The sequence below is a fragment of the Lepidochelys kempii genome, chromosome 25 (genome assembly GCF_965140265.1).
Source record: "Lepidochelys kempii isolate rLepKem1 chromosome 25, rLepKem1.hap2, whole genome shotgun sequence".
NCBI lineage: Eukaryota > Metazoa > Chordata > Testudines > Cheloniidae > Lepidochelys > Lepidochelys kempii.
In genome coordinates this window covers 13,659,910-13,679,982 of record NC_133280.1, presented here as the reverse complement: position 1 = coordinate 13,679,982, position 20,073 = coordinate 13,659,910, and the positions used below count along the sequence as shown (strand labels likewise).

Sequence of the window (20,073 nt, the reverse complement as noted above, 5' to 3'; positions counted from 1 at the left end):
CTGAAGGCCGCAATGAGACATCCAAGGGCAAGAAGGTATTTGGGCATACAGCAGGGCCTATGCCTGAGGCACTCCATGTTGGCAGGGATAAGGGGGCAGATAAAGGACGTCACCAGCATGGCTCTGTAGTACTGTACATTTTTCACATAACCAGCATTCTTTAAGGAGTCAGTCTTTTTAAAAATGTATTCTGCTTCATAGTTTTAAAAACACAAGGGGGAGAAGAATGAATCAAGTTTATTTACCCACAGCTCCGAGTAAGATATTTAAGCAAAATCAGGTTGGCTTTGCATGGCATTAAAGATGCTTAATGAGACTGTACTATAACTTCTAAGCAAAACTTTTAAACCAGAAATTTCCACTTGTCAACATTGACTGTGTCAGATACCTTTACAAGCTAAAAAGCTTTGTGTACTTCCAACTTTGGGCTCTAGTGTTAAAAAAGGAGGAGCAGAGGACCTGAAGCAAGCTGAAAGCTGGAAAACCATAACCTCCCTATCAAGCAAATTAACCGAAAACGGAACAAGTGACAGGAAACCACCTGATTTTCTGGCATGCTGTTTTATCACAGAGAGTAATGGGGGCAATGAGGGCAACAGGAAATTCATGTCCCACGATCAGCTCACTTGTCATGACCTAGGAAAAGGGTGGCCTTAGAAGGGTTTAATGGAATTTTACCCGTTTACTCAAATCATTTACACAAAATACATGTCAGAAACACACCTGTATTACTGAACCTTATGAACTTATGTCAGAAAACCTTAGCTTGCCATCCTGCTACAGGTTCAGTAGGTGCAGGAGCAAGTTTAATAACCCATGCATTCTCGTACATCCTTATATGTGCATCTTACATTAAAGTATCTAATTTATCTTTCCATCATTTTTACCAGTCTCTTTTTTAAATTAGGAAAATCTAACTGACTGGTCAGTTTCATCTGAGCTGCACAGTCTCATGCACTAGCTGAATTCTATAAAGTTTAGGTCGTACACGCGGCACAAGTGTCACTTAAAAAACCTTTTCAATATAAAACATGTTATGGAAAGATTTCTATTGGCTGTAGGCTTTGCAAAAAAACCCCACCTAATTTCAAAAGAAAAAAGTTTGAGACCAAATTTGACCTGGCCATGTCCCTTTAATCCCCAATTTGCACTCTTGAAATTTGAAGTTCTAATTTAACTTGTTAAAAAAGAAGAGCAAAACAGACAGGTTTCTATCGCATGGAACAGAATTTTGCAATTGTCACAGTGTTGCTAAAGTGACAAACTGAAGACAACCAATGGTCTATCTACTACAACAGTGTCTAAGAGCAACCAGTGTTGGGTAAATTGCTGAGGAAGGCACGAACTTCCCCAGAATTCACCTAGCTTTGTAATACTCCAAGACAAATGAGCATGATCATTGGCTATGGAATTTTTTTATCCGGGAGAGCAAATTACAATGCAAAAAGTTACCAGTGCATTTTTACAACTGAAGTACTACTGCCATCTGCCAAGTTGATTTCAACTAGTGTAATGAACTCTGTTCTTACAGCTGATGGAAAATACAATCAATACCGGCTGTTACAAGAATACAAGATATGGACAGTCCAGCATTTTCTCAGGAACTTCAAAATAATTTTGACACTATAATCCCACCCACCCTATTGCAGCTTACATCTTAAAACCTGATGCACAAGCATATGAGAAACACAGCCAGCAGTGTCAGGTACATGTGCTAGTACTCAATATTTTAAAACCCTCTGCAGTCCAGTTTCAAGGAAGAGCACCTGTTCATTTCTTGAGGATACACCTTCAACAATTCAGCTAGTTGAGAGTGGTTGGAGATGAGGAAAATGTATTACAATAGGTAAAAACAGCCAGATATATGTTTAATTTCTGTGTGGTTCAGTGTCAAAGTTAATTTGTAGCACTGAAGTTAGTTGATCAAGATTGCTCAGCCTCTGCCAGTGAGATGAGGTTTCAGTTCTCTGGAGAACTACTGTAAATCTCTGAAGAGAAGGGTGGAGGGGGGAACAAAAAGATTTGTAAAAATTAATGGAATTTTTCCCACAACTGCTAGAGAATGTTTTTCAGGCATTTAGCCAACACTGCTTTAGAGTGTAAAAAAGCATGTGGGCTTTTCACAGCTCTGTACTTGAACATTAAAACAAAAAAAGGCAGGCTCAGTGAGGCACCTAGGCAACAGTCACTCTGATGCAGGAAAAACTACGTCAGTGGGCTGCATCACTGCTGAGGCTCTGGGGTTGGGGAACCCTCCTACAGTATATCACTACCCACACAGTGAGTTCAGTTTACTGTTCTTGTCCTCAGTTCTATAGGCTCAGCGAGGAGGAGGAGGAGGAGGAGGAGGAAGAGCAAAAGCAAAGCACCACTTTTCACTTGAGTGAAAGGACAAAACTGACTCACACACTTACACACACGAGTAATAAGGCAAACCAGTGTGTTTGTAAGGTTAAATAAAAAGGTAACACTGCAAAGGACTGAACTGTCACATGCTAAGTTAAACAGACATTGAACACACTGCAAGTTATCATTACGTACAGGTTCTTCTAAATTCCACTTTGAGACCCCCAAGGGGTGGCCACTGAACAAAAGATACAACAAATCCCACATCTCCTTCTGCGTCTACACAATACAGTGGCAACTTTGTTGAGACTCCTGGTTTAGTGTGTTAAAATTAGGCAGGATGATTTTGGTCCTCATGCTGGTCTGTCCCCCACCAGAGATTTCTCCAACTTGTACTCACAGGTGACTATTTCTATTCAAACTGAGCAAGCCAGAGCAGTACATTTACAGCATAAATACTTGATTTAACACCAAGCTTTTCCATACAATTTCATTTTACTATAGGACATTAACTACCTGTTAGAGACTTGTTTTGCAACTGGCTCCCGACTGTCTGCAGAACTTAATTTAAGCATACAAAAAAGACAGGATTTAACTAAACCAGAAGTGCAATTTCTAGCAATCATGTTTTACTCAGAAAACTGATTCTCAGTGCCTCAAATTTCAATAATTAGTTAAAACAGGAGTTAAGTCTCATTTCCTCCCTCTCTTTTAACCCTTTCTGATCTCCAGAATGAGTCTGGGGATAGCCTCGTGGACGCAGATCTAAAGTTCACCCCACTAGTGTCATAATGCAGTAATGACTTACACTGAGTCATTCCAGGACAGACTTTTTTCTTATTCATCCTGGGAAAATGAAGAAGAACAGCAGGAGAAAGAGCAACCACTCAGACAAGCAGTGTGTCACCACTCAGAATACTGCTGCACCTTAATTTGCCACAGGTACCCGTATCCGATGTATCCGATTCCAGAGTATGGACCATGTTGACTTGTTAGTGGCGTTTTTTTCAATAGGCCAGAAAATCTGAGGTTGCTAAATGGTGCCATAAGAGATTATTACTGAGAAATTCACAAGTTATTTACATCCGTTCAAGGAGTTTTGCTGTGAACATACAGATGACTTTAGTCTGTCTGTGTGGCCACTGGTTTCATGCAACAGATCCCTTACATTAAAAAAATGTGATCTTGACAACAGAATTGCTTAACTCCAAAAGCACATGGACTCTGCTATGCCACTGTTTTGTTCCCAAGAGTAAGCTAGAATCAGTGTTGGTATCTACAGCACAAATAGCATAATTAGTTCTGAAAATAGTCCCCAGAGTAGAGAAAGCTTGAATTTAATTTAGGGACATTTAAGGTATTTTTCCTACCACAGTTCAAAACAAAGAACTTTGTTTCTATAGTAATTGGAAACTGTACTAAAACAATTTCCTCTCTATTGGCTGCACAGTAGTTTATTGCTGTAGGGTGGGTCGTTGATGTTTAGTGATTAAAGAGACATCTGTTTAGGGAAAGTATCTGCTTATAAAACATTTTGGACCCTGCAAACAGGCTAATCTTAGCAATGTCCTACTGAAGAAAGTTTATTCATAAGATTCAGATTGCACTTGTTTTAACTAGAACTGGTTTAGAGAAGACAATGCAGTATCAGCTGGTCTCTTCAACATGTGTTTTTAAACAGCTTTAGACAGTGAGCTCTTCAGGGTAGAGACTGTGTATTGCTCTACCCAGTACCTAGCACAAGCTGGCCCTGATCATGCTTGATCCATAGGCACTACTGTAACCATGATTAATAATATCTGACATGCTTATAGAATGCCAGAATGAGAAGTGCACAGTTGTTAGCAGCAGTAGTTCATCTCAGAAAGAAAGGATTCCTTTATATTTAGAGATAAAAGCAGGGCAGCCTCCGTGGTTATTTGCTCCGTCACAAAGTCATAACAGTCTCTGGAGAACAGCCATCTTTTCAAAATAAGAATAATTATGAATGTGTGAAAGCTTAGGGGTGCGCCGTCTTGTCGGTACCGAGTGGAGATTATGGTCAGCAGCTTGCAGAAGCAACAATACACAAAGGAGCCATCATTTAAAAAAAAAGTAAGTAAGTGCACAGGAACCAATCATAACACTGCAATTTGAGACTGGATGCAAAAATGGGCATTCACATTTCACCTCAATTTGAGTCTTAACTAGATTATACCTTGAACGTCCAATGTCTGCAACATTAAAATTAAAACAAAGGGTCAGCAAAGGGGCAGACTGTGTGTTTTGAAAAGATCCTGTATATAGGTGCATTGGAGGTGGCTGACAGCTATTTTGACATTAAGTATTTCTAGGGCTAAAAACCATCAGGAAGAACATGCATAAGTCTTCAGTGTCTTGCTCCCTTCCTCCACCCTCCCACTTTATCCACCCCCTCTATAAAGTCACCATCCTGTTCAACTTCAGAGTAAAACTGCCACACATTCCACTCAGAGTGGGCTGTTTGTCAAACTTTGCCTACATTTGTCAGCTGAGCAGTTGAGGCTAGTGAGTCGCACTGCCTACTCCCCCGGCCTGGAGGAATCAGTGCCCTGTGTACAAACCTCTCTCCACTGCACGTGAGGTTTTGTTTTTGCAGCAAAAGGTTCAGAGAAATAAGAAAATACATCATCTGAGATTCATATTTAATATACCCGCAGACAACAAGTGCGTGGCAGAGCTGAGGGGAAGATTTAAAAAAATCCACTGGGACGTGCTTCTAAATCCACTAGGTGCCTTTGAAAATCTAATCTTAATCCATGAAGCTATTCTCTTAAATCAGACTCATTCAGATCTCAGAATCCTGAAGGAGCAAGTTCATACAAAAAGCTACTTAAGTCTTTTCAGGGAATGCTGTATTCTGACCATTTACAAAGTGCTGTAACTGTTGTGGGTTATGAACTATAGGGTTCAGCATCCAAACTTGAGGCAAAATCCTGTGGGGGCACTGAGTGCCTTCAACTCCCGCTAAGGTCAGTGTGGGAGGAGGGTACTTGGCATCTCACAGGATCAGGCCTTTGGGCTCATCCAATGATTTTAATTACAATTACAAGCAGGGTGGAGGAGAAAGGTTAAAAGGAGAAAAAGGATGCTATGCGTATGGTAGTTTAGGGTAATTCTGGATTAAAAGAGCAAAAGGGTTTTACCTGAAAGAACAGAATAGGTCACAGCAAGGGGTAACCTTCAATTAAGTTTAAGTATTACTCAGACACACTGATGATCTTTCAGGGAATCGTTTAAGATTAGTTAAATTCTTTGCCTGGGATGACAGATAACGCAGCAGGATGCTGTAGCTCCTCCCTGCTTCCACATTGTGTCAACACCTAATTTAGGATAGAAACACGTGCTGTAATTTAAAGTGTGGGTAATTGCGATGGAGGGGATGTAATGTGAATGCCCCAGATATCATTCCTTTCTCTTACACAACTAGCTTGTAGAAAAGGTAAAAGGAGACGCAGAAAGCTAGGATGAGAAGCCAGGTGGGATTAGTCACTGAAGACTTAAAACACAATCAAAATATATTTAGTGCATGCATCCATTCACCCCCCTCCTTCACCATGCTCACACAAGGGATTTCAATATTCCACAGACATTAAGTGCGTAGCAGCCCAGCATTAAAGTAAATGAAGTAAAACTAATTCTCTGCTGGAGAATGTAATTGCTCTAACAACGGACAAGCAGCTTCCATGGAATGGAACTGACAATATGAAGGCAGATGATCAGGTCACTAGGAAACTGCTCCCCAGCATGGTAGGAAGAGAATAATGGCCTCACAGCAAACAAAATTTTCAATCTGGAATAATGGTTAAACTCCAATGATAGGAATATTGGTGTTTTTATTTGTCAAGAAGGAAGGAAGCCCTAGCCAGAAATACAAGGCAAGTTACAAAAATCAGTAGTAATGAGATGTGTCTGTTCTGACCCCTAGTGTTTTGTCATCAAATGTAAACATCCTTCAATTTTGCCACTAATGGGCGAAACAGCCCCTGAAGCTCCCTCTGTGCAAGGTCAGTTTCCCCTTGCCACACTACAAGAAGGAAGATCCTTCCATAACCTCCTAAGAAAAAGTGAGCTATGTTTCATTCCCCATAGAAATATTCTGGGTTTGAACATTGGTTTTGAGCACAATTATCAGATCCACAGCTCAACTCCCGAAAGAGTTCAAGGCATCTAACATGGGAAGTTACTACTAGTTCCAGGCCAACAGTTCAATGGCCAGCCTGGAAGGGTTAACAAGGCTGCTTTTAATCCTCCTCTTCAGTTTTCTGCAAAAACAAATTGTCACTTGTAACAGATATTTAGACTAAAGGTGCCCTATGCACCAACTGCCTCCTTTCAACCATACTTTAAAGAGATTCTAAATGCACCAGACCACCAGCTGCAGAGAAGTTACTATATTAAAAAGGCTTGAGCACCTCCCCCTCCTCTTCCCATTCAGTAATTCTAGGCAAATAAAAGATCAGAAATTCCAGCCTTATCTATACTGGGGATTTACCTTTGTTACACTCAGTGAAGGACAGCAACAGTTGGGTTTACACTGGTACAGCTCTCTTATGTAGGCCTGGTCTACGGGGGGGGGGGGGGGATCGATCTAAGATACGCAACTTCAGCTACGAGAATAGCGTAGCTGAAGTCGACGTATCTTAGATCGACTTAAAATCCCTTACTTCACGTCCTCGCGGCGTGGGATCAACAGCTGCCGCTCCCCCGTCGACTCCGCTTCCACCTCTCGCCGTGGTGGAGTTCTGGAGTCGACGGCAGAGCGAGTGCGGATTGATTTATCGCGTCTACACTAGACGCAATAAATCGATCGCCAATAGATTGATCACTACCTGCCAATCCGGCGGGTAGTGTAGACATGGCCATAGAGAGGCTATAAACCACTTATTAGCACCAGAGTAAGCTTATGTCAGTTTCAAGTAGGGGTAAACTGCCTCTGAGGCAAATTGTGGCCTACAGCATCTTAGCTTTTCTACACCAAGGGTTTGCCCCAGAAGAAGCTATGGCTAAAATTCCCAGCATATACAAGGGCTCTGTAGAATACTAGTTGCTCCAATTATGGTAACATCTGCAGCTATTTCTAGGGTGCTTGCCCATAACATTAGCTACTGAGAGGTACAGGTGATGGCTAGTAATTTGTAAAGAATTTTGACAGTAGCAAATTTGCTGCTTACAAATGCTCAGAGAGCATTATGCATTGTGCATTCTTTGGCCTCATTAGTTTACAGATTCTGCAAGAGTGACTAATTACACAATCCCCCACACTTAAAAATACCACAAGCTAGTCCATCTGTAGCATCACAAGCTTGGGCACGAGACAGACTGGGATCAAGACTGGGCACAAGACCATAGCACAGTGAGATAGCTAGGAAGCAGTGGATGTTGAGCTGGGCAATCAGGAGGAGCCATGTGACATCTAAAGTGGCCTCCAGTTGTAGTGCATTGCTTCTCCTGTTGAAGATCTGTTCGAGGGGGACAGCTGAATAGCAGGATTTCTGACTCAATGCTCCTGCAAGCTCATTTTATGCTGTGGATTGTTCTACAGCTGAACCTTGTGGGAAAATACACACCATTTGCAAATAAACACCCATTAGTACCAGATGAATCAGTGTCAGTCAGCTCAGTCCCTGACTACTCCGATGCAGCAGAAATCTCATTTTCTGAAATGTCAGAGTAGGAGTTTGAAGCTTATTAATGCCTCATCAAGTGCTCGAATAGTCAGAAAAGCGAGGTAGTGTGCCATGTGTAAGTCAAGTCAATGCCAAATTTAGAGGCTGGGTGAGGATTCTGTTAGTCTCTAAAAGAGGATTTGTTAAAAATAAAAGTTCATTTGGTTACAGCATAATAAGGCACAACGCACTGTTCGGAGCCAGAAGCAAGCAGACACCTTCCCTTAAGTCCAGTTCTACACTATTTTCTGTCATGCTATGAAAAAGACAGAAAGCATCAGCTAACCCCATTCCAGTGGGATGCCTGGGGCTAGATGACTGAAAGATCAGCAACCCACTGGCTGAGAGGTCAATTCAAAACATGATTTAACAGAAAAAACATAGTGCAGAGGAGGCTTCAACGGGGAGTTCATGGCAAACCATGCAGCAGCAGTGATTGTTTAAATACTACAACTAAACTGAGTCACTGAAATGTAGCAATGGACAGCTGAGTCCAGGTTTGGTTTTACTGGGGGGACCCTGTCAATGCCTCCCCCATACACACACTCCCTCTAAAATCAGAACTAGACCCAGGCACCCTCTCCCAAACTCAGCAGATTAAACAAAAACAAAAAGTTATTTAAAAGTCACTTTAGAGGTAGGTATCTCACTTCAAATGGGGCGTACTTTAAACCTGCAAGAAGTGAATCATCACTGAGAACAGAAGAACGCTTCTGTACTCCTCACCAAAAACAAGTCAAGATCTGATGCCAACTAAAATTGGGGGAAATTTAGGACCTGTACTGCAACAGTAAAATAAGATGCATATTTAAACCCACACCTCCGTGGCTCAGAACTGCAGACCAGCAGTAAAGATATTCTGCTGCAAGACTAAACACTCAGCTTTATACGATACACTTGCTGGCAGAGTGAATCAAAGCTAAAAAAAAAATCTGATAGAAGCTGAAGATCTCCTCACACCGTTGCCAAAAATCATCCAAGCAAAACCAAGCACTGCATGAAGCTCTGGGCTTCCAAATGGTCTACAACAGGGGCGGGCAACCTTTTTGGGCCAAGGGCAACATCTGGGTGGGGAAATTGTATGCAAGGCCAGGGTAGGGGGTTGGGGTGCGGGAGGGAGTGAGGTGTGCAGGAATGGGCTTAGGGCAAGGGATTGGGGCAGAGGAGGGGTGAAGGGTGTATGAGGGGGCTCAGGGAAGGAGGTTGGGATGCAGAGTGTGGCAGAGAGCTCAAGGCAGGGGATTGGGGTGCGAGGTGCAGGCAGGGGGCTTAGGGCAGGGAGTTGGGGAGTGGGGTGCAGGAGGGGTTTGGGATCCAGCCTGGCACCGCTTACCTAAAGCGGCTCTGGGGTGGCAGCGGCACGCACCGGGGCCAGGGCAGGCTCCCTGCTTGCCTGCCCCCATCCTGCTCTGGGAAGCGGCCAGAACCACATCTCTGCACAGCCCTGGTGTGGTGGGGTGAGGAGCCACAGGGCTCCGCGCACTGCCCTTGCCACACCTCCAGGTACCTCCCCTGAAGCTCCCATTGGCTGCAGTTACCCGTTCCCAGCCAATGGGAGCTGCGGGGGGTGGTGCCTGGAGGCAAGGGCAAAGCACAGAGCCTTCTGCCCCCCCGGGCCGCGGGTGCCAGCCACTTCTGAGAGCAGTGCGGGATCTGCAGCACTACTGGGGGCAATCCTGCAGGCCAGATCCAAAACCCTGAGGGGCTGGATCTAGGCTGCAGGCCATAGTTTGCCCACCCCTGCCACACAGCATGTTAGAGTCCAGACATTTAATTAAGAGAGCGAGCAGCCATGGGACAAGAGGGAAGGTCCTCTCATTGATCAGAAACGGGTTAAAAGACAGGAAACAATGGGTAGGAATAAATGGTCAGTTTTCACAATGGAAAGATAAATAATGGCATCTCCCAAGGATCTATACTGGGACCAGTGTAGTTCAACAAATTCATAAATTATCTAAAAAAGGAGATAAACAGTGAGGTGGCAATGTTTGCAGATGATGCAAAATTATTCACGCTAGTTAAGGCCAAAGCTGACTATAAAGAGTTACAAACGGATCTCACAAAACTGGGTGACTGGGCAGCAAAATGGCAGATGAAATTCAATGTGGATAAGTGCAAAGAAATGCACATTGGAAAACAATCCCCACTACACACACACAGAAAGATCTGGTGTTACTGTGAATAGTTCTCTGAAAACATCTGCTCAATTTACAGCAGCAGTCAAAAAAGCTAATCATGTTAGGAGCCATTAGGAAAGGGATAGATAACGACAGAAAATATAGCACCACTATGCAAATCCATGGTACACGCACACCTTGAATACTGCTTGCAGTTCTGGTCACCCAATCTCAAAAAAGGGCATATTAGAATTGGAAAAAGTACAGCAAAGAGCAACAAAAATGATGAGGGGAATGGAACAGCCTCCGTATAAGGAGAGATTCAAAAGACTGGGACTGTACATCTTGGAAAAAAGAGATGATGGGGAAGGGGGGGAATAACTTTTACAGAGGTCAATAAAATCATGACTGGTGAGGAGAAAATGAATAAGGACATGTTATTTACCCCTTCACATACCACAAGAACCAGGGGTCACCCAATGAAATTAACAGGCAGCAGGTTTAAAACAAACATAAGGAAGCCCTTCTTAACACAATGCAGTATCAACCCATGGAACTCATTGCCAAGGGATGCTGTAAAGGCCAAAAGTATAACTGGGTTCAAAAAATAATTCAATAAGTTCAGAGGATAGGTCCATCAATAGCTATTAGCCAAGATGGTCAGGGACTCAATCTCATGTTCTTGGTCCCTAAACCTCTAACTGCCAGAAGCTGGGACTGGGCGATAAGAGAATGGATCACTCGATAATTGCCCTGTTCTGTTTCTTCCCTCTGAAGCATCTGGCACAGGCCACTGTCAGAAAACAGGATACTAGACTACATGGCCCGTTGGTTGAACCCACTATTGTCATTCTTATTCTTATGAAATTACTGTAGGGAAAAAAAAATTATGCCACTTCATAGCTGGAGCTGCTAAAGTGAAGCAGAGTTCACTGCTCCAACAACTTTGTTTTCCTTAGTGTGTTCCACATTCCTTTGACAACTGCAGACCATTAAAATAAATGGAACATTCCACTGAACCATTCCCCAGCATGTAAAAATAAAATTGACACAAAGGGTGGCCATAGTAACTGTTAAAGGTGGAAAAAAAACCAGAGTCAAATCTGCCTTCCCTTTGTTTTCAGATTTTTTTCCAATTAAAGGACTACTGTTGGTGAATGGTAAGAAATTAACACTCAGATTGTGGCAGGCTCAGATGTGCATTTATACAGACCGATTTTTTTTTTTTAAAGCCTTCAGAATGCTTGGGGCTAAGGTGCTACTCAGTGCAAAGTGTCTAATATACAATGCTTTAATCAAGCCTTGTACCATCATTGGGTTAGGTATTATCACTGTTTCACAAAGGGGTAAAACTGAGGCCAGTTACTCAAGGCCTCATGAAAGTCAATGGCAGAGGAATGAAACATGCACGTCCTGTTTCTCAGGCCTCTAGTCCCTCACCTCCAAGCCAGATAAACACGGTGCTGTTCAGTGTGCATGGTGTCAAAAGGACTAGGCACTCAGCCCTTTTAAAACAAAGTGCCAATACACAGGCGCACCAAGCCTATCTTTAGCACATAAAAATGTACTAAGCCACTTAAAAGCTGAAACTTTGCAGGAGTTGCTAACGACATGCGCATGGTTTGTCAATGTTAAGGTCATAGAATCATAGAATATCAGGGTTGGAAGGGACCTCAGGAGGTCATCTAGTCCAACCCCCTGCTCAAAGCAGGACCAATCCCCAACTAAATCATCCCAGCCAGGGCTTTGTCAAGCCTGACCTTAAAAATATCTAAGGAAGGAGATTCCACCACCTCCCTAGGTAACGCATTCCAGTGTTTCACCACCCTCCTAGTGAAAAAGTTTTTCCTAATATCCAAACTAAACCTCCCCCACTGCAACTTGAGACCATTACTCCTCGTTCTGTCATCTGCTACCACTGAGAACAGTCTAGACCCATCCTCTTTGGAACCCCCCTTTCAGGTAGTTGAAAGCAGCTATCAAATCCCCCCTCATTCTTCTCTTCGCAGACTAAACAATCCCAGTTCCCTCAGCCTCTCCTCATAAGTCATGTGTTCCAGACCCCTAATAATTTTTGTTGCCCTCCGCTGGACTCTTTCCAATTTTCCCACATCCTTCTTGTAGTGTGGGACCCAAAACTGGATACAGTACTCCAGATGAGGCCTCACCAATGTCAAATAGAGGGGAACGATCACGTCCCTCGATCTACTGGCAATGCCCCTACTTATACATCCCAAAATGCCATTGGCCTTCTTAGCAAGAAGAGCACACTGTTGACTCATATCTAGCTTCTCTTTCATGTAACCCCTAGCTCCTTTTCTGCAGAACTGCTGCTGAGCCATTCGGTCCCTAGTCTGTAGCGGTTCATGGGATTCTTCCGTCCTAAGTGCAGGACTCTGTACTTGTCCTTGTTGAACCTCATCAGATTTCTTTTGGCCCAATCCTCTAATTTGTCTAGGGCCCTCTGTATCCTATCCCTACCCTCCAGCGTATCTACCTCTCCTCCCAGTTTAGTGTCATCTGCATCCTTGCTGAGGATGCAATCCATACCATCCTCCATATCATTTATGAAGATATTGAACAAAACCAGCCCAAGGACCGATCCTTGGGGCACTCCACTTGATACCGGCTGCCAACTAGACATGGAGTCATTGATCACTACCCGTTGAGCCCGACAATCTAGCCAACTTTCTATCCACCTTATAGTCCATTCATCCAGCCCATACTACTTTAACTTACTGGCAAGATACTGTGGGAGACAATGTCAAAAGCTTTGCTAAAGTCAAGGAACAACATATCCACTGCTTTCCCCTCATCCACAGAGCCAGTTATCTCGTCATAGAAGGCAATTAGATTAGTCAGGCATGACTTGCCCTTGGTGAATCCATGCTGACTGTTCCTGATCACTTTCCTCTCCTCTAAGTGCTTCAGAATGGATTCCTTGAGGACCTGCTCCATGATTTTTCAAGGGACTGAGGTGAGGCTGACTGGCCTGTAGTTCCCAGGATCATCCTTCTTCTCTTTTTTAAAGATGGGCACTACATTAGCCTTTTTCCAGTCGTCCAGGACCTCCCCCGATCGCCATGAGTTTTCAACAATAATGGCCAATGGCTCTGCAATCACATCCGCCAACTCCTTTAGCACTCTCCGATGCAGCACGTCCGGCCCCACGGACTTGTGCTTGTCCAGCTTTTCTAAATAGTCCCATGCTGGAGTTAGTACAGAATATGGGCGGGGAAAGAATGCTGCCCTGGGATTCTAGTTAACACTAAGGCCTTGTCTAGACTAGGATATGAACGTGAGATAACATGTTAGTGACAGCTTTCTCTAGATGAGGATTGTCTGGTTTAGTCTCCCGAGGTTGGTAATAGTTTGGCCTGATTCTGGCTGTTGGGTGTTGTGTGGTAGTGGCTGGCGTTTGACCTCCAATATAGCACAGCCCACTAGACAATGAGCTGGTGGTCCCTTCTGGCCTTAAACTCTATGACTTAAACATGTGTTAGGATATGTCTTCATGGCAGAGTGTAGCTAACTGGAGTTAAGAGAAGGAACTCAAGTTGAGTTAGCCTAGCTCAAGTGAGAGCACCCACACCGTGAACAACACTCGGGCTGCAGTGTCCATCCTGGAGTGATTTCCACTCATGTGTGGGTGCCAACACTTCTAAGGGCATATCCAGTGGTTCTTTGCACTGCGGTAAACTGAGCCCCTCTAGGAATTATCTTTCCCAGTGAATTATGGGATAAACTGTGAACATTCCGGGCACAGAGGGGAAATTGTTGGAAGGAACTGGAGAACTAGCGGCACTCAAGTAGAGCTGGCCTGCGTCCACACTGCAGAGTGGTCATGTTAGCAGCTGACTTGTGCTAACTCAAGCTTTTAGTCCAAGCCTCCTGATGGGCCAGCCAACATGAGTTAATAGCAGCACCACTCGAGTGAAGAATGTGTGTGTGTTAGGACAGGACTCCAGAATTATAATTCAGGTTAACTTCGCAGTGAAGACAGACCATTAGACTAGTCAAAGTTAAATTTCAAATCCACCTTCACCCCACCCTCCCAGGTTTAAAACTTGGGCCTTTTTAAGGCACATTAAACTGGTCACTATCTTGCTTACTTCTACAGAAGCAGAGGAACAAAGACACTGAAAAGTGGTACAAGGTTTGAGAACATTTCTCATATCCCAAAGCCTTAGAATAGAAGCCAAATGGACACTAAAACAGGTTTATGGATTGGAAAATCCAATTCAACTGTAAAGACTTAATCCCCGTTTTCACTTCTGCTGAAGTCACACAAATGCTTGTATATTCTTAACTCATATGAGTCCTAATATTAACTAATTTCACATTAGTGGCTTTTAAGTTTAACAGCCATATCATCATGCATTTCTTGAATTCAACATTCCAAAGAAGTTTTCACTTGCTCAGCGTGATATTCAGCCACAAGACTAGAGAAGACTTTCTATTAAAGTCCACAATTCATAAAAGAAAACTATTCTAAAGAGACTGAAATTCAACATCTTCAAAAGTGAAACTGAATAGCTTGATTTCATGCTATCTATTCCTAGAAGGGTCACCTGTGGGTAAATCTCCCTTAAGCAAACACCAGAATTAATATTTCACTTTCCCAGAAACATACTATAGACCCCCCTTCTGGTGCTTTATTCCCCACCCACATGCAACAAGGCTGTCAGATACTCAACTTCAGCTCAGAATATGAATCAATATGGAAACTCCCCTATCTGTCCCCATTCTCTTCTGGAGGCTTTTAAGTTTCAAAAGTTGGCCACCTAAGTGCTATTTAACACAATGGGTTCCTGTAGGGGCAAAGATGTACTCTCCATGTGCCTAACTACAGACTGTTGCAGCAGACTCACTGTACTCCTTTGGCAACAAGAGCTCACCTGGAAAGTGGCTGTCTGCAGAGAATTTTCAGCAATTCTCTACCATTTGTCTGGAATCTGAGCAGTATTAAAATGCTAGTGCAATGGTGGAAGACTGGATAAAAAATTTCTGTGCAGAGATGATCAAAGTGATAAAATCTTATTCATGGATAATTAGTCACTGCATTGGGACTTTGTAACATACTGTTATCTTGCCAAGATCTCAGATCATAGCATTAAAAAACTTGTTTCCAAGTTGTTCTATTCTTCCTAGCCCCCAAATATAAAAGCTACCTGAAAGCAGAACAGCATTTGTGAATGCTGTTGTATTTAACATGGCCACATTTCCACAATGTGGAAGTTGGCTATAAAAATTCTCCCAAAGTGAAAACTTCGGCTCCACAGTGTTCTGTTTTGAAAGATCACAGCTCGAAGATCAATGCACCAGATCCTCAGCTGGTGTAAATCTGTAGAGCTCTACATACATGACATCAATGGAGGAACATCAATGTGGGTCAGTTAAGGACTCATACTGGTGTGTTTACCACTCAAAGTAGAAGGCAAACCGCCATTATACTTTCTGGCAGAGGCTAAACAACAATCCTCTGCTCAACAGGTATGAAGAGTGTCTCAGATTTATGCCACAGTGTGTAGAACAGAAGATCAATTTAAGACCAAACTGAATGTTTAGGAAGATTTCCAATGCATCAAGAGCATAAACATGTCAAGATCACCAGCTCCAGGCCTTTGCTGTCAGGTGTTCCGAGCGCCCATACCATGATAAGTGATGGGAGAAGAAGAGACATTTAACCAAAAGGACTGGGTAACCAAATTGCAAGGATGTAAAGCCATGATTAGAATCAGCAGAATTAAATTTTGCCTATTCCACACATTAATATATTTGAGTAAAAATATCATACATCTCACTTAAAGGAGGACACCAGGCAAGTAATTAAGATGTGTGGTTCAAGAACCCCCACACTTCAAAACTTGTCATATCAGAGAAGTATGTCCAGCCTTGCTTAGATTTTCTAGGCGAGGTTTAACACCCTTCGGATATCAGACATCAAAAAGGTCTGATTTTAGTTTGATCTTTGGAACAGACAGAGCTCAACTGCAGGGTGGTGGGACTGATACACCTGAAAGGTAATTTAGCGGCTCATTTGCCCAGTGCAAGCCTCTTCACCCCAATAATGGAAAAGCTGCCTCCAGGTCCTAGCAACTTAAAGAAAGGACACTTGCACTTAAGGCATCACAGCTGAGAAATACAGCCCTCCAGCCATAGCACTGCTATGGAATCTGACTTGATATCCGGCAATTAAAATGCTGTTAAAATACACAGGCACTGCACAGGGCAGGTGCATTGCAGGAATTTCAGCTAATAAATTGATTGACAATCTTTGATGTATTGGGCTGGGAAGCAGAGACTCTCTATAGCCTCTTAACAGAAGTAACGTATCTAAGAGATCAGCAATCTGTATCTTCTATTTATACCTGACCTGGTGCCACTGACTGAAGTAGTTTGGTGCCAAAGGGGTATTCCCCTTTCTGTCAGTACCTCTGCTGGAAGAATAGGAATGGTCTGTGGGCTGAATCGTTTGATGTGCTACTTGCTACAGTGTGGTACATTAAAATTCTGAGCTGAGAGAATCAGCCAAGTAAGGACACAGAGCACACAGGATAACCTCAGTTACACTAAGAACATTTCAGAGGGTGCTGAAAAGAACATGTGATGCTTCACAAACATTCAAAGAAAGGTCCCTGGGCCAATTTCCGACCAATTCCCCCTCTGCAAACTACCAGCCTCTACTAAGTGGGACCTCAACCACATAGGGTTTTCCATCAATGAACAGGATGGTCGTCATCAACTCCCGTCCCCTACCACACAGGCTGCAGAATCTAAATGAGTGAAAAAACAATTCCTCCACTTCAGGGTGGTAATTATTAAGAGTACTGCTAAAAAGGTCCTTCCAAGATGACCACTGTCTCCTTCCCCCTCTGTAGAGTGCTCATTGAGCCAAGGGAGTTGTTTGTCTTTGCTCTCCTTGTGTCATTCTCACTCAAAGAGCACATGAGTCAGAGGCTGTGCACCACAGATGCCACTGATAAAAGCATACTGCATTTGGGAATATTAGCAACCCCGCAGAACAAAGAGGCAGCTCAAAAACCAAACCAAACCTCCATCGACTCCCAATCAGCTTCTCCAGTAAGTGTCTGGTAAATGTCACTGGCTTTAATCTTCACATAAACATCAATTTCTAGTTGTTCCAGATTAACTCCTAAACTCCTGTGCATTAAAGCAGCACCAGCAAAAATTAAAGGTCATCAGCAATGCAAGCTGTGAAATACCTTTGACATTAAATTGTGTTCTTGTCAGCTCAGCCCATGTAGTTATTGTGAACAGAAAAAGTAAGATTTAAATTCTTCTCTTTTCCTTTTTTTCTCCTAAGCAATATTAAATAGCCTACTCAACACTGCTCCACCGGATTTTTTCCAGGGGAAGGAAAAGTCACTTATTCGTAACAGAACAGCTAGTAAAAACAGAACAGCTAAGAAAAGTAGAACACTCACCAAAAAAAAAAAAGGCTTTCATCCAATTTTGAGGAGTCAGTAGGTTGAAAGCTTGACCTAGTAACAGAAAATTAGCCTTCTAATCTAACACTTACTGGGCTGACTTTGTCCTGTGTGTGGTGGAACAAGGGGTGTTATTTGTACCTTACAAAAGTCCAATATTGTTACTGTATAAGGTGCAATGGGGAGTCCAAGTTTCTAGCTAGAATAATGTAGCAGGTTGTCTCTATACAATTTGCACCAATTTAGCAAAAATCTGTTTACAAAAATAGATTAAGTCTGTGCAAAGCCATTGCGTGCATATTCTTAAAAACAGTTTAAAAGTGGCTCTTAATTAAGTTGGAAGCAACCCTACCGCTTAATCCCACAAACACTTAAGCACACATGTAATTTTGCTCAATGGGGCTACTAGCATGATCAAAGTCAGCCACAAGCTGTGTTTACACATTCAGATTCTTAATGAAGCTGCCACCTCTCTAAGCTACTGGACAATACAGTGCAGGCAGTTTTTAATGTGGTTTATAGATCTGTGTCTTTTTGACCAGAGATGTTCCAGAGCTGTAAGTGTTTGAGTCCCTCTAGTAAATCAGACAGACAGAATGACCCACTTTGAATGAGAAGTACAACGTGTCTATTTTGGTACAGAAGAGAGACAGCTGCAGAGCAGACTGTGTTCTGACCAAGGACAGAACGGAAGTCTTCCTTTGCAGGCACACAACGCTGTGAGTAGGGCTGTAGTATAGCCAGGCAGTTCACAATGAGCAACTGCTAACCCAACAAGCTTTGCTTCTACAGCAAAGCCATATTTTGTATAGCATTAACATTACTCATGAAATAGTCAAAAAAAATCTTATACACAGATTAGTGAAGAAGGATCACATATAGCATCACTGCAGGAAGTTACTTCACTAAGTCTGCGAACACTAGTTTATTTAGCCCTGACAGTTTTAAAACATTTATTCTGATTGGGGGTTGCAAGGAGTATACCTGAAAGAAGAGTTCTATGAGGGAAGGGGCAAAAACTTAACAAAAAGGTAGCAAGGAGCATGGAAGATATGCAAAAGCATGCTGTGCGCTTACTAGGCCGCATGCAGCCCACGGGTTGAGAACCACTGCTTTGGACATAGATAAAACCCAGTTTGCGCTTGCAGTGTATAAAGGACTGGACTATGCTTTGCATCCAATGAAGTGAGCTGTAGCTCACGAAAGCTTATGCTCAAATAAATTTGTTAGTCTGTAAGGTGCCACAAGTACTCCTTTTCTTTTTGCGAATACAGACTAACCCGGCTGCTACTCTGAAAACAGTCTCCCTAGGACCTTTATAGCTCCCACAGCAGCAAGGAATGCAAAGAAGTCCACAGCCGATTTGCAGTTTTGTGACAGACCGACCAAGGTCAGGACAATTTTCATCCATGCAATTAACTGGAGAGATGGGCTGTAAATCCAGAAACTTAACCGCTTGTTTGAAAGTGTGCACAGCTGAGACTTTAACTTAGTGTAAATGGATAAACTTAAAAAACCCAGCAGCAGACTAATTATAAACTTTATCACTTGGATTGTGGGAACAACTAGAGACCCCATCAGGATTGGGACCCCAGTGTGCTAAGTCTAACAAAGAGCAACAGACGATCCCAGCCTCGATGAGCTTACATTAATGCATATTTCTCTTTGCAGACTCTGGCAGGAGAATAAATCTCTCTCTCTGTTACAAAATAACTCCATGATTTTGGTAAATTGAGCTCCTCTGCGAATTTATGGCCCTGCTAACAATGTGGGGAACTCGTTACCAGAAACGAACAAATGAGGTGTTGGGTGTCATTAGCCACTCTTGCCTACCCCAACAAGGGGCTGTGCTAAGCAACTTTCCAGCTGACTCCTGCCTTATGTGGAAGGTGCTAGTTTGGCTCCAAGCCTGAGAAACACAAAGGTGTGTTCAGATTAGGTCAGCAGTCTGCTCCCAAAATATACCCTATGGACTTGTCTTGTTGCATAGACAGTGACTGGATTTATGAAGGCAAGCCCATCTATATGAACAAGAACAAAAATGCTTTATCTAGTCCCTTACTGCTGCTCAGCCTTAATGATCCACTAGCTCCTCACATTAAAAACCTAGAAGCAAAACTTTGCAGCCTTGAATCTGTTTGGCTGATTTAAGTGAAAGCACATAGCACAGTATTGGGAAAGCCAAAAGGTGATCATGCACCACTTCTGCCTACCCAAAATGATCGGAATTCTTCTCTCCCCCCCCGCCACCCCACTCATACAAGTACCAGAAAAGAACCTTGTACTTTCTGGTACACCAGTGCCAAAACATGCAATCAAATGCAAATGATTTTCTCCCCTTCCTCAATAGGCCTGACCTATAAATTTTAGGTAAGTTAGTTTGTAGTTGACCATTCAGCAGTACACTGTAGTTCTATTTCTTGCATGCCGATCTGCAGACAGTAGGGCAACGTTTGGAGAGCATATAACAAA

General features: G+C 42.9%; 1 protein-coding gene across 11 annotated transcripts in view; it reads right to left on the bottom strand.

The window, feature by feature from the left end:
- GNG7 (G protein subunit gamma 7) overlaps nt 1-20,073 on the bottom strand; it is a 128,326-nt gene that overhangs the window by 52,872 nt on the left and 55,381 nt on the right. The gene's annotated exons all lie outside the window — the stretch shown is intronic.